This window comes from Ailuropoda melanoleuca, chromosome 2 (genome assembly GCF_002007445.2).
Source record: "Ailuropoda melanoleuca isolate Jingjing chromosome 2, ASM200744v2, whole genome shotgun sequence".
NCBI lineage: Eukaryota > Metazoa > Chordata > Mammalia > Carnivora > Ursidae > Ailuropoda > Ailuropoda melanoleuca.
This window is the reverse complement of record NC_048219.1, coordinates 54,710,795-54,724,764: the sequence shown is the minus strand read 5'-3', so window position 1 is coordinate 54,724,764 and position 13,970 is coordinate 54,710,795. Positions and strand designations below refer to the sequence as shown.

The following is a 13,970-nucleotide window of genomic DNA, read 5'->3' as shown; positions in this document are numbered from 1 at the left end:
CCTTTGTTTCAGATTGTCCTGAGACTGCCATTTCCTCTGATAGTTTCTTTCGCAGGTAAAACAAAAGCAAAACAAAATGAACAGGCAAAAAGTTAAAGGAAACAAAACCTCGGTGGAGTAGTCCCATCCACAGGACAATGGCAAATTCATAAGAACTGATTTTTTTCTCTACCAGGAGAATGACTAAAATCTGTTGCCATTCCAGTGCAGCTACTGAGTGGACACAGAGCCGAGTGTGAGCAAATACGAGGAAACAGAGGCTATCCACGTGCTTTGGGGCTTCTGCCCTTGCGTGAACAACACACCCAGCTAGCGGCTGCTCCCTGCACTTGAATCCCAGGATGAGAGGTGAGGTGAGGCCGACAGAACCTTACTGGCCCTCAGACCTCTGGGTGAGAAATAAAGGTTTGCTGTTGTGAACTACAGATTCGTAGGTGTGTTTGCAGCAAAAGCCACCTGAAACAGAGACCACGGCTCCTGGAAATTTCCAGAGACGAGTCATGAAGCCTCAGAATAAGTAGTTTTGCTTATGGCATCTGATATCCGCTGTCCCACCCTGGCGTTGGTCATGCTTTGTTTCCAGAGGAAAGTTCTGACTGTTAGAATCCTACTTACGTTGATGGCTGTATGTTGGCGAGGCAGTTTCGTGCAGAGAATCTGGGCTTTGATGTCAGACAACGTGACTTTGAAGAGTTGGCTATGAGACCGTGGGTGCTAAACCCCAATTTCCTGATGTGGTAGAGTAGAAACACCACTACCCCCTTCCTAGGAGTCCGTGAGATGGTTTATACGCCTGACGCATAGTGAGAACTCAAGACATGGCTCTTGCTCTTCTTCCCTTGGACCTCATAATCTAATCCGTCTTCTACAGAGTGAATGTTTGAATATTTGGACACCCTTATGCAGCCACTGTTTTTGTACAATTGGTTCTTTGTGCCTTCGTTTAAGTTTATCCAGATTAAATCCGTTCTGGCCACATGTGGCTCACCAGGTCAGCCGGAGACGAGCTTTTCAGGTCCTAGTTCTGTCACCTCATGTATGCCCTGTAACTCTTGGCTTTGCATCAACCACAAATTTGATCAGTATGTTGTCCATTTCCTCATCCTAATTGTTAATAAATATACTGCAGGTGTTTCATTAGACAGGATCTTAGAGCCCTTTGGAGTTGTAAGCTCACATGCATTCACACAACACTCAAATGTTCAAAGAAAATATAGTTTCTTTATTTTCAATAACTGATCTAACCTTCCTTATGAGCTTCTCATCCCAGTGTGTTGCAGGTAAAAATAGCTTTATTTTAAACTTTCTCAGTTTTTTTTTTAGTGTAAGTGGTCTTGTTTTGAACTCAATCTGGAGGCTGTGAATGCTCAGACTTTCAGATTTGCTTTCCCCTGGCCCTTCATTAGAATGGCACCTGGGTAGCTTATGTGGCCTCGTAGAATTGGGTTAAAGGGCATGGACCCTCCAAACCTCATGCTGGTCCTTGGGCTGGTCTCTCCGATGGTGGTAGTTGGGGGTGTCCTGGTGGCTGTCCGCTGAGGTGTGGGAGTTCCGTCCCCACCCTGTTGTTGTCCACACTGAAGTTAGGGGCTGATGTGACTCAGTGTCCTTTCTCCTGAATAGTTAAGACTCCCAGGGAGCTTGGTCATCTCCCTTGTCAAGTTGGACCCACTTTATTCCACTCTGGCTCTGCGTACTCTCTAAGGTCTGGCTCTGACTCCTACTGGGTCTTAACTTCAGAGGCCCAGTCTGTATCCTGCGCCCACAGGGTCACTATGTCTCTGTTGCTCAATACCCAGCCAGATTTTCAACTAAGTTCTATATCCCTTATCAGAGAAATTAGAGAACCTTTCATTAACAGCATGGACGTTGGAGCCAACCTGCTTAGATTTGATGTCCAACTCTGCCATTTACCAGCTTAGTGACCTAAGAAAAGCTACGTACTCCATTTTCTCCCCTGTCAAATGGGGTTGTTAATAATAACCTACCTTCTGGATAGGAGCCTTATGAAGGTTCCAGGAGTTACTCATGAAAAGCACTTAGAATTGTGCTTGGTAAGCACAGGGTACGTGCTTGGTAAGTATTAGCTAGTAGAAAATGAGGTAATAGGATGTGGCAAGTTATTTAACCTCTCTATGCCTAAAGTGTTCCCATATGTAAAACAAAGATCATAATAACTCCCTCATAGCTTTCTGTGAAAATTAAATGACTTAATATGTAAAGAAATTAGAACACAGTTTGGCACAAAATAAGCCTTATTGTTGTTATTTTTTTGTTGCCAGGCCACGGAAGAGTCCAGGGCAACTCACTTCACTCTCCCACTCAGTCTCACTGTCTGTCCACCCGTGCTGCAGCTGGCCAGTCCCTGAGAACAGGACAAAACCCCTTGTCTGCACGGATTCAGCTTTCCCCCCAATCTCCCGGGTGTCACTGCCCTCCCAGACATCAGCCTGTAGTCGTGTCTCTCCCAGGCCACTTCCACTCTCTGCCTCCTGTTTCCCTTTCCACCGACAAGATGGGACAAGCTCTCCTCTTCATTCTTTTTCTGGAAGGCACCTCCCTTATGTAATACTCTACTGTCAGGTCGCTCATGTCTGTCTCTGTTTGTTAATTAAAGCTTAATAAAATTAGGATTCCTCTCTCTATATAAATTTGATTCTCAAGTCTGTTTCCAGCCTACTGATTCAAAACGGAAGCCAGCTTTAAAATGATGACCCTCGGGGCGCCTGGGTGGCACAGCGGTTAGGCGTCTGCCTTCGGCTCAGGGCATGATCTCAGCATTATGGGATCGAGCCCCACATCAGGCTCCCCTGCTATGAGCCTGCTTCTTCCTCTCCCACTCCCCCTGCTTGTGTTCCCTCTCTCGCTGGCTGTCTCTATCTCTGTCAAATAAATAAAAAAAAAAGTCTTAAAATGATGACCCTCAAGTGGATATATATCATTCATTCAGTGACGGGAATTCACAAGACAATGGGATAAATGGAAGATGAAAATATATGTGAAAGTATTTTTAAAATATCCTGGTATCCGTATTCAGAAAACTATAGAACACTCATGAAAGAAGTTGAGGAAGTCACAAAGAAATGGAAAAATCTTCCGTGCTCATGGATTGGAAGAACAAATATTGTGAAAATGTCTATGCTACTTAGAGCAATGTACATATTCAATGCAATCCCTATCAAAATACCATCAACTTTTTTTTCACAGAAATGGAACAAATAATCCGAAAATTTGTACGGAACCAGAAAAGACCCCAAATAGCCAGAGGAACGTTGAAAAAGAAAACCAAGCTGGTGGGATCACAATTCCGACTTCAAGCTCCATTACAAAGCTGCAGTGGACATTGGGGAGGGTGCGTGTTGTGGTGAGCGCTGTGTATTGTGTAAGACTGAGGAATCACAGACCTGTAGCCCTGAATAAATAATACATTATATGTTAAAAAAAAATATCCCCGTATGACTGACAGTGATGTCATTTAAGGATCCTGACATCTTCTTTCTAGATGCTGCTGTTCACCACTTGGGAAATGTGCCCTTGAATGGCTGACCAAGGAGAGGGATGAGGCTTATAGTCACAGGGCAACTGGAAATCAGGATTTATTTACTGCTGCTGCAATAAAGAAATGGAAAATAATATTGGGTACATAACTGGTATCAGGCACTGTACTTGGGGGTTTATACATATTCAGTAATTCAGGATCATGCATTGAGTCTCCTATGTGTCCCATGTGAGTTGTAAAGTAGCAGGGATGTAGTGGTGAGAAAGATATGTTCCCACAGAACTAATAATAGCTCTATGTGGTTATGATTGTCTTTATTTACAGAATGAAGGGATGAATGAATGTTAAGTGAAGTGAATTGACTTGGTTAATTTCATGGGGTTTGTCTGACTGACAGGTCCATGCTCTTTCCACAGGGTGTGGCAGTAGGCTTGACTATTGGTCCGGGGACTTATGTTCTGGAACCTATGGAAGGGTTGACTGAGAATTTTAAAAAAATACTCTGAAATTTAATGCAAAATTATGCTTCTGTGATGATATATGCATTTTTTTTTTCTGGAGAGAGCGTCTATAGCTTTCATCAGATTCTCATGAAAGCTCTGTCAATGCAGAGCTGTTTTTCCCTTGTGTGTGTGTGGATAACATCCCCTTGGCCTTACCACTGCTCTAAATATGTATTTTCCCAGGCCCACTGGAAAGCACAGTTCCAAACGAGGTTGCTGGACAATAATGGAGAAACACAGAAGGTGGGGAGAAAGTGGCTTCAGAAACTGATGTTCAGATGAAGCACTGAGTCTTTCATACCGTTAGACTCTCCCCAGCAAAAGGGCAGGGTGGCCGCTTGTCTTCCACATGCCACCTACTTGAATGCTGCCCTTGGTGCTCATTGTAGCCTGGTCCCCATCCATAAACAATGGCTGATGTGTGTGTTAATTTGCAGCGATGATGAAAAGAACAACAGTCTGATTCACTTTACGTCCTATTCAGGCTGGCTCTGGCCTACATCCTAGCAATTTTACGATGCACACGGAGGAGACTCATTGGAAAAAAAGAAAGAGGGTATGTCTGGGGCAAACGACCTGGCACAACTGGCTGCGTGTTCTTCTCACGTTGCCAAGACTGGCCTACTCAGCATCGGAAACCGATTGCCCACGCTCTCCTGAATAGTCTTCTGTCTGTGGCCTGGGCATCAGGGGCTATGCAGGAAGTGGTGGGAACAGTCATTTCTACTCTGAGGTGGGGCAGCCATGTCTGTAAACTTCCGGTGGAAAGAGAACAGCAGAGTCGATTATATACCCCCGGGTGCCCTGGAGGGTACCCTAGAGTGACTTGCTTATTATTATTGTACTTTATATCTCCCTATTTCTTCCTTTCCCAGCAGGCTAAATATCCGTGGATAAGCCTCATACATTGCCAACTGACTTGTGACACTTTCTATAATATTTTTTAATCCAAAATATTGTATGCCTTGAGTGCTAAATATATTAGTTTGGATGGATAACTTTTAAAAACAATTTTATTGTAGTCTTCTCTAAGCACCTCTAAATATAGAGGACAGCAACAACAAAACCTTCATCTCTTTTATTCCTGGAAATATGATTTAACCAAGCCAATGTTTATTGTAGCATAAGACCTAGAAACAATTAGATGTGTCACATATATTTGCATTTTTGATGACATTTGCAATGTAAATGATAGAATAATGGAAGACTTTGGGAGAGACATTTGTTCCCCTCTGTGCCCCGTGTACATCTTCCCACAGAGGACACTGATTTAAGGAAAGCAGCTCCAAAAACAGAATAGATAATAGAGGTGAGAGTGTTATTTTAATTTTAGATTTATGCTTTTCTCTTTTATTGGATGAAGCAGAAAGGCATAGAATAAATGTCACCAAACTGACAGGTGTTAAATGCTCTTAACATGTGTGTGTGTGTGTGTGTGTGTGTGTGTGTGTGTGTTTGTCTGAGCACATGTCAGTAGTGGAGGGGGGTGTCTTTAGAGGTACGTGCAGGTCTCAGGGTGTCTATGGCTGTTTTGTGTGTGTCTTTGGATGCATGTCTGTGGCCGTGCAGGTGGTAAGGGGATGGCTCTTGGGGGCATCTGGGAGAATTTTTTTCTGGGACACCTGTGTGCATTTATGGTGGTGGCATTTTGTGTATATGTGTTTGTTTTCTATGGGTGCATGAGTGCGTGTTTATTGGGAATGAAAATTTAAAATCAGAATCTCTTATAACTACATGGAGCTTTGCAGGTCATTGAATGTAACAACCCATGTAGAAATCTCTTGTCTGTTGGGCAGATAAAAGATTAAGCCAGAATAAATGACCAAAAGGTCAGCACTAGTCAGTGAACCGGTATTTGATAAGCACCAGCTGTATATCAGGCACAATTCTTGACGAGGCGGATGCCGTGATGAATGAAGCAGTCCCAGTCTTCAGGAAAGTTTATAATCTAGGGAAGAAGACAGTCATTCAACAAAAAAATCAAGTATTTCATTATGTGTCTAACGTGCCACGGAGGAAAAGTACAATATTCGAAGGAAGCACATAGCAGGAGACGCAGCTGGCGTGGGATTAGGAAAGCCTTATAAAAAGGCCGTGACGTTTGCACTGAGAACTCTCCAGTCACCCTGCATGGCAGTGTTGTTCAACGCCCTCTCACAGCCCCCATGGGAGTGGTGACCAATGCCGCCTTAGCCCTGCCCCTAACAGTGGGAATCAACGCCACCCCCCTCCGGCTCCCCTCGGCATGGTCGCAGTGTTCCATGCGAAGTCCTCCGTCACCTTCTGCCCTACACACCCGCTTATCTTTCTTATTTCGGTCATCTGAGGGAAGAGCTCCTGCGTCTTCAGGGTGGGCTGACGGCCAAAGCAAATGACAAGCTAAAAATTCACAACGGAAGCTGATCTCTTGTTTATGCAACAATAGGCATTCCCGCTTTGGTGCTCTCCTGAATTGCTCTCCTCTCAGCAGGGATGCGGGCTTGGGCTCCTTCCATCTTTTGCTTCTGCTCTCAGAATTCTCCACTTTACTTCCAGGCAGAAGACAAGGACAGAGACTGGAGCATGCCTGCGGGAGGTTTTGTGGGGTGAGCCTTGAAGGGGAGCACATCCCCGCGGCTCAGGGCTCCTCGACCAGCATTCCTCACATGCCCTCTCCAACTTCAGGGAGCCTGCAAATAGAGTCGAGCTGCCTGCATAGAAGGAAGAGAGTTTGGGTGAATACTTGGCGGTCTGCACCACACTGTGGCTGTCTCTGTGCGATGCCCCAGGGAGACTGTAGCAGCCCCATCAGTCCGAGATGGAGAGTCAGGTGTCCATTCTTTAGCAAGGAGAAGTGGATGACACAGGAAATCACAGATAGGTAAAATGGCTTTCAATGCACTAGGAGCTGAACTAATTGCTATGACAGTACAGATGTTATCTTATCTTTCAGAGGACTTTTATTCTGTTCCGTACCTTGTAGACATTAAAATCTTTGGAGGGGAAAACATAATCATTTGTGTTTCGAAATTGTGATACATCTGAGAATCTGCTGGGAGAAAAATCCACTACAGATAAAGTTTCTGTACTAATATTCGCTAGTTATATTATAAATCCTATGACCAATGCATGACCTACCCATTTCTTCTCTCTCTCTCTCTCTCTTTCCCTCTCTTTATCAGGATTATTGACATACACACAAATCATTCCTCCATGTTTCTGGTTTAAAAGTATTTCAAAGCAATAATGAAATGTTGATAGATAGCCATGACCCTCAGAAGGAAGATGCTTTGTTCTAATAAGCAACAGAATTTCCATGCGCTCAACTCTTAGGTGGCAGAGTATTTATTGTTTAACATGGTAATGTCACTACTAAGAGAGAAAAGGAATTCCTCCCAGATCACCTGGAAAACAGCATTCATTCTGCAAGTATCAGTTCACTGTCTCTTTGTCAAAACCTCCTTTGATCCATTCGGACCAAGTTTGAGCATTCCGTCCTTTGCGCCCACATTGTTTCATCGGTATTCATAGTCAGCATAGGAGTTCTCTGATAACAGGGAAAGTGTTCTTATTCCCCATTTAATATTTCAAATTCCTCCTTTGAGGAATGATTCCCCTTTCAGATGACTGCTGTAGTAGGGGCTCAGGAAATATTTAATGAATAAAAAACTGAGCTGACGAAGGCAACAGAATGGTTTACGTGCAGCTTTAATTAGAGAAAAAAAAGGGCACCTCAAATGTTCAGCCCTGCACCTGCCCTTTCCAGGCTCCGTCGTTCCTTTGAGCACCAGAACTGAGACTGGAGGACCTTTTGGTTTCCCAAGCCAGCAACTAGACCTGCATCGCTGGCCTGCCTCTCCTGTGCAAACAAACACACTTACAGGGGCTCCGCGGCCGCTCACATGTCCCCGCCGCCTGGCAAATCATGTTCAAGAGGCTTGGCTTCACCAGGGAAAATGCAATGGCAAAGAAAAATGCAGGGAGTGTGCCGTCTTGTCAGAAGATTTTGCTTTCAAGACAGTGAGTGAGGTCTTGCCAGATTTGCATGACTTGTGCCATGAAAGTAGTAACCCCCAGCATAGAATTATGATGAGAATGAATCCGTTTAAAAGGTTAGCATAAAACTTGGCATAAAGCACTCATTCAGTCAATGCTGGCCATTCTTCCTCTGATGCTGTCACCACGGCTTGCTTTATTATTTTAACACAGGCGTTATGCCAACATCTTTCCAACCCAGCATACTGCGATTCTGGAGAATGGGGAGAGGGAAGTCAGGTGCCTCCATCATGTGAAATCAGGTTTCGTGAGCATTGGTTATTGACCACAATGGCATTCATGATCTACTGCCATGAAGTCCTCCCAATAACGGGCGGAAACAATCTCAGCTTTCTGATAGCCATCAGTTGGACCTCACATGCCGAAACAAGAAGTTGGCCATTCAAAATCCCACAAAGTGGTTGTCCCTGAGTAGTCTGCGATTGCGTTGAAATACAGAAACTCTAGCTAGACCCAAAGTTAATAAAATTGTGTGACACATAAAGCTCTATGATGGATGGCGACCAACAGTCCAATACTGTTTTATTCTCTCTAATATACTGTTTCTCTGCAAAGGCCAAGAAATTAAAGAACAGTTTTATTCTCCCCTTCCAGCCTGTGCAGGGTAATTATGTATTATTAATAATGCAGCAGCACAAATGATATTAAATGAACTACATTTGTTAATGCAGATCTTATCTAACTGCTTTTTCCATCAGTGGACTGTTTCTCATCAGGGGGCACTAATTAGCTGTAATATGTAGAAAGATGGGACAGAAATCCAATCAGATAAATGGAATCTATTTGGAGAGATCCAGGAAGGAGGAAGAAAGGCATATTCATGATTCTGCGAGAATTACTACAAGTGGAAAGGATGAAACTTCTGCTGTTTCAACTTCATTTACATTTTGTGGCCACAGAACTTAAAATGCAGTACCACTGGATTCCCCGCGCTGTAAAGGCCTGCAAATAATTTTATTTATCATGACTGTAACGGTGTTGTCTTTTGCAGTAATAAAAGTGCATATGGCTCTATAAAAATCCAGAATGCTTTACATGGCCCTTGCAAACATTAAACCTAAAGTATTAGGCTAAAAACTGATGTTCTCCAGCTTTCCTTGACTAATGTGGGCTTACAGGAAACACTCGGGCTCTAAACTTTTTTCTTAGAGAAGGATCACCTGAAGCCCTCAGATGATATATTCTTGATAAATCCCAGGCTACCTATAAACCCACCTGTCACATTCTCACCCTTCATCAATCTCCTGGGAAAGTCCCCATGTTGAAGGGTTGAGAAGTCAGATCCTTCTCAGATCTCGTATCAGCTCGGTTGGGTGGACAGGTGGCCCATCTCCTATATTAGTGCAGCACAGTTCATCCCGTCTGCTCACCTGAGCCGGGTCCACACTCACTGTGTCTGGGCCCCAGAGGTGATCCATTTACAAATGAAGCGCCTTACCAGCCCCACAACATATTTATCACCGCTCTTGGGGGATTGTGGTCTCTTCGGGCCACCTTAAGTGAGCTGGTGGGGACTCTGGAAGGGACACGTATTCTCACTGTGAAAACAGATGTAAATATGAATTACTTCATGCCGGCTAGCTCAATTCCTCAAATGTAGAGAGAGTCTTGCCTACTCAAGCTTGCTAAGGGGCAGGCTGATCACTAAAGGTAAGTTTTAGATGAAGCCCCCCCCCCATTGTTTTGCCCGCCCCTTCAGAGCCAATGATAACATTTGGCTCCTTTCTAAATCCTAACCCAGTAGGCACCCCAACATTTGACTTCCATATCTTAGAAAAATATATTTTTGGGAACTGCTGTCTCATTCCAGAAGCATCCTGATCCAAACCACAGTGCATACCCTCGATGCCTGAAGCTCCCGGGACAGCGGTAATACACTGAGACCTCTGAGTACCCGAGCTGGCTTTATGAATCCATAACAGTATCAGTTGAAAACATTTATTTTTTTCAGTTCTCGGTGGCTCTGCAAAATGGCATGGCAACGTTTTGAAAAAAATCAGGGCTCATGCTTTAACTGCCTTTAAAATGTGACATCATCATTAGCTGGAACAGAATTGGGATGGCCACAAAAGATTTTACTAGACGAGATTCCACTGATCATTGGAAACGAATGAAATGTGACCTGGTCAGATAGAATAAGACCTGATGCCTCAGCAATCTGCAAATATTCACCACCTTTTTAGCAAAGTAATCGTGAAAATTCAGGAGACATCATTATAATATAAAATCATCCCAGCATCAAGGGAAATATATTTGTATATCTCATGACAAAAGTTGAGTGGAAGCTCAGGAGTACTATTTACATTTATATATACTTATATCATGTAATTAAAGCCAACAGATAAACACATCAATATGTTAAAACAGATGTAAAAATATATAGATAGACATATTGCACCGAAACCTTGATATTGCATCCAAATGAAATCCTGTATTCCAAATATGCCCCGTAGGAGTTTTGCTCAAGGCTATGCTTAGGTATACTCAAAAATTCCCGATAGCGAGTCACCGGGGAAAACATGTTCTTTTACAGATAATTGCTACTGGCAGCCAGAGACCTAGAGAATTTGATGTGCAGTAATGTGACCTGACTATGTATTAAACTTTTTTGAAGGACATGTGTAAAGTAATTTTTATGTCTCTCACACACCTTGGGTTTTTTTTTCTTCCCCACTTGCTAGCACATTTTTAAACAACTTCCCTATTTTTAAGATATCTGTTAGATTTTGTCCTAATAGTTTTCAACCATAAAAGATGTTGGTATTGTTTTCTTCTTTAAAAAAAGAAAGCAATCTGGAGACAAGTTAAAAATCCCATCTGAGTTGTAAAGAATATGTAAACAAAGCAAAGTTATTTTATTGATAATGAACTTCAGGAAAAAGGTGAGAAATAATAGTTGCTTGTTCACAGACAAGAGAAATTAGAGATTAACTGATTTCTGTAAGGTTGGGAGGCATCTCTGCTGCTATTTAAGGCAATAATCACTAGCTTTTCATTAAATCTAGGGATGTTTAGGAGATGGCTCCTGAGGTATTTTAAAAAGATACTGCTTCAGAAGCTATAATTAATAACTCGAAAAAATTATAAATTGGCAAGTACACATATGTGCAATGATACAATTCAATGAACAAATATCATCGCTGCTAATTACTTTGGTGCTATTTTGCATGTGTGTTATTACGCTGTCCTCATTTTATCGTTCAATATTAACATGTAAGCCTTAATTAAGCATAATGTCAGAAGGTTCCAGGAATATTGCTAAAGATTTCACAAGGTAGTTCAGAGGCTTCTTTGGAAAGAATCCTTGGATCAACCAGGGAGTGTTATCTGTAAATAACGTGCTTTTGTGTCGAGAGTTACATGAATTATTACAAGCTGACATTGGAAATTAGCTTTTAAGAACGAAAATCCAGAGGGGAGACAAATGAACTCAAACCACCATGTAGTGCAAGAATCAGGTGTGGGGACAGGCTGCAAAAGCTGGGAATGTCACATCAGTTCTTTTATGACAGGCGGCGGCTCATAGATTTACATGCTTGTATTATGGTGCCAGGAAGATGAACATCCAAAATGACAACTTATCAGGAAAATGATATATTTCTAGTTTCCATTAAGATCATTAAAAGCCACATTCCTTCTTCAGATATGCAAATGGATTTTCTATAGAAATCCATGAACAAGAGTAAGATTTGGCCTATGTTCTCTAAAGAGCTGCAAATATATATATGTATATAAAATTCTAGTTGATAGATTATCTAGGCCACATCTTTTTACCATTTTTCTCTTGCATTTTAGTTTTTTCAGGGTCAGTTCGTACTAATGCAAAGGAAAACAGGGTGAAACTAAGGTGAATAATTTTGTCACATAGTAAGTTGTGGTAAAGGGCGTGGTGGGATAAAATCAAGGGGAAAACAGAATTTAGTCCCTCAAATTTCAGGTGGCCTTCAAAGCGTAGCAGAGAAAACCAGGATGCAGTCGTCATCATGAATCATCCATATCACCTGAGCGAAACAGTGTGGTGCAGGGTTAAAAGTCCAGCTTTGAGCCAGAATGTTCGTGTCGATCTCTACTCCCTACTCCCACGATTGTTAGCTGTGTGACCTAGGACAATTTGCTCAACCTCTCTATGCCTCAGTTTCCTAATCTGTACCATGAGCATAAATACTGTCTTTGCTTCACGGAATTCTTGTTATATCAGATCTTAAATGCCAAGTATTTACTGGTATCCAGTACATAGTAGGTGCTATATAAATGCTTACTATTCTTATTTTTCAGATCCTGAAAAATGTCCTTTGGGTCCTCACAAATTGGTGCTTTGTGCCCAGGGTTCCATCCTCAGCAATGAAGCAACCGCGTTCCTTCTGGTTAAACTTTGTTAGAAAAAAAATCACATAAGGAAAAGAAAACACATAAAACATGATGGAAACAGAATCTGTATCATGCCTCTTTTTTCTCTTTAATGCTTAAAACTTGGTCTATTAAAATTCTATAAAGAGAGGAAGATCAAGTCTGCCAGTTTTTGTTCATTAGGAGTATATTCTCCTTGAGGGCAGGGAGTATATAATTTTATAAGTTCTTACAAAAACCGGGAGCACCTCATAAATGTTAAACTGATCTCAAAACAGATTGAGCTTATGGACGGAATGGTAGTATTTAAAGGAAAAACCAGTACGTAAAAATGGAAAGCAGCCTTTTTAAAAGAGGTTAACTGACTTCATCATAGATGTATCCAAATTTTACAAAAATCCTACTTCTAGTGACCCAACCATGTCAAATCTCTTGAAAAGAAACTGAAGAACATATTCCTCAATTTGGGTTTTAGCATTGCTTTTCAGAGGGGAAGAAAAACAAAAATCTCAAGTGTCATGTTTTTTAAATAAATAAATACAATTTATTTGAGAGAGAAAGAGACAGAGGAAAGAGGAAGAGGGCGAGGAAGAGGGAGAGAATCCCAAGCAGACTTCACTCTGAGCGCAGAGCCTGGCGCAGGCCTTAATCCCGGGACCCTGAGATCACGACCTGAGCCAAAACCCAGCGTCCAATGCTAACCAACAGCCACCCAGGTGCCCCTAAAGTATCATTTCTTATCCAAGTTCTAGAACGGCAATGTCCAGTAGAAATATCATATAAGCCATGTCATTTTAAATTTTCTATTAGCTGTATTGAAAAAAGTCAAAAGAAACTGGCAAAATTCATTTTAAGTAACATATTTTATTTAACCCAATATGTCCGAAATGTTTTCATTTCACATGCAATCGGTGCAGGAAATTATCCACGAGCTATTCCACAGTCATCCTTTTCCACACTATGTCTTGGCGGTCTGGTGTGCATTTGACAATTACAGCCCCTCTGGACCTGCATTGGCCACATTTCAAGTGCTCCTACCTTCATGAGGTGAGTGGCTACCAGACTGCATGGCCCGGTTCTAGAACAAAGGATGTGGGAACTGTACTTTAGAAAGGCAGCAAGATGGCATTCGTTGGCCTTGGTAAGAGCTGTGTTTCGAGTCCCTACTTAAAAAGAAACGTTAGTAGGGCCTTTGGCTTTTGATGTCATTGGTGTTGGACACATCACCATTTCTGCTTGTTAATTTTTCTTTTAAGTGTGTGCAGAGTTACTCGTGTGCCTTTCTGATGTCTTGTAGTGAGGTCTGTTCTTATAGAACAAATGGAAATCGGCTTTGGAATTCATATGCCTGAAGAAAACTCATCTCGACAGCTGCTGGGGCAGACTCAAGCACGCACAAGGTGAAAGAAAGCCACCTGCGATTTTTTTTTAATACTGGAGGTGGAATACGGAGATGGAGGGATCNCATCTCGACAGCTGCTGGGGCAGACTCAAGCACGCACAAGGTGAAAGAAAGCCACCTGCGATTTTTTTTTAATACTGGAGGTGGAATACGGAGATGGAGGGATGCCTTCTCATAGTGCCAG

General features: G+C 42.3%; 1 long non-coding RNA gene across 1 annotated transcript in view; it reads left to right on the top strand.

Annotated features, from left to right (window-relative positions):
* LOC117796338 overlaps nt 1–12,398 on the top strand; it is a 31,322-nt gene extending 18,924 nt beyond the window's left edge. The window contains exon 3 of the long non-coding RNA XR_004620744.1: nt 12,313–12,398. This is a non-coding gene — a long non-coding RNA (uncharacterized LOC117796338). The remainder of the gene's footprint in view (nt 1–12,312) is intronic.
* The last annotated feature ends 1,572 nt before the right edge of the window (nt 12,399–13,970 follow it).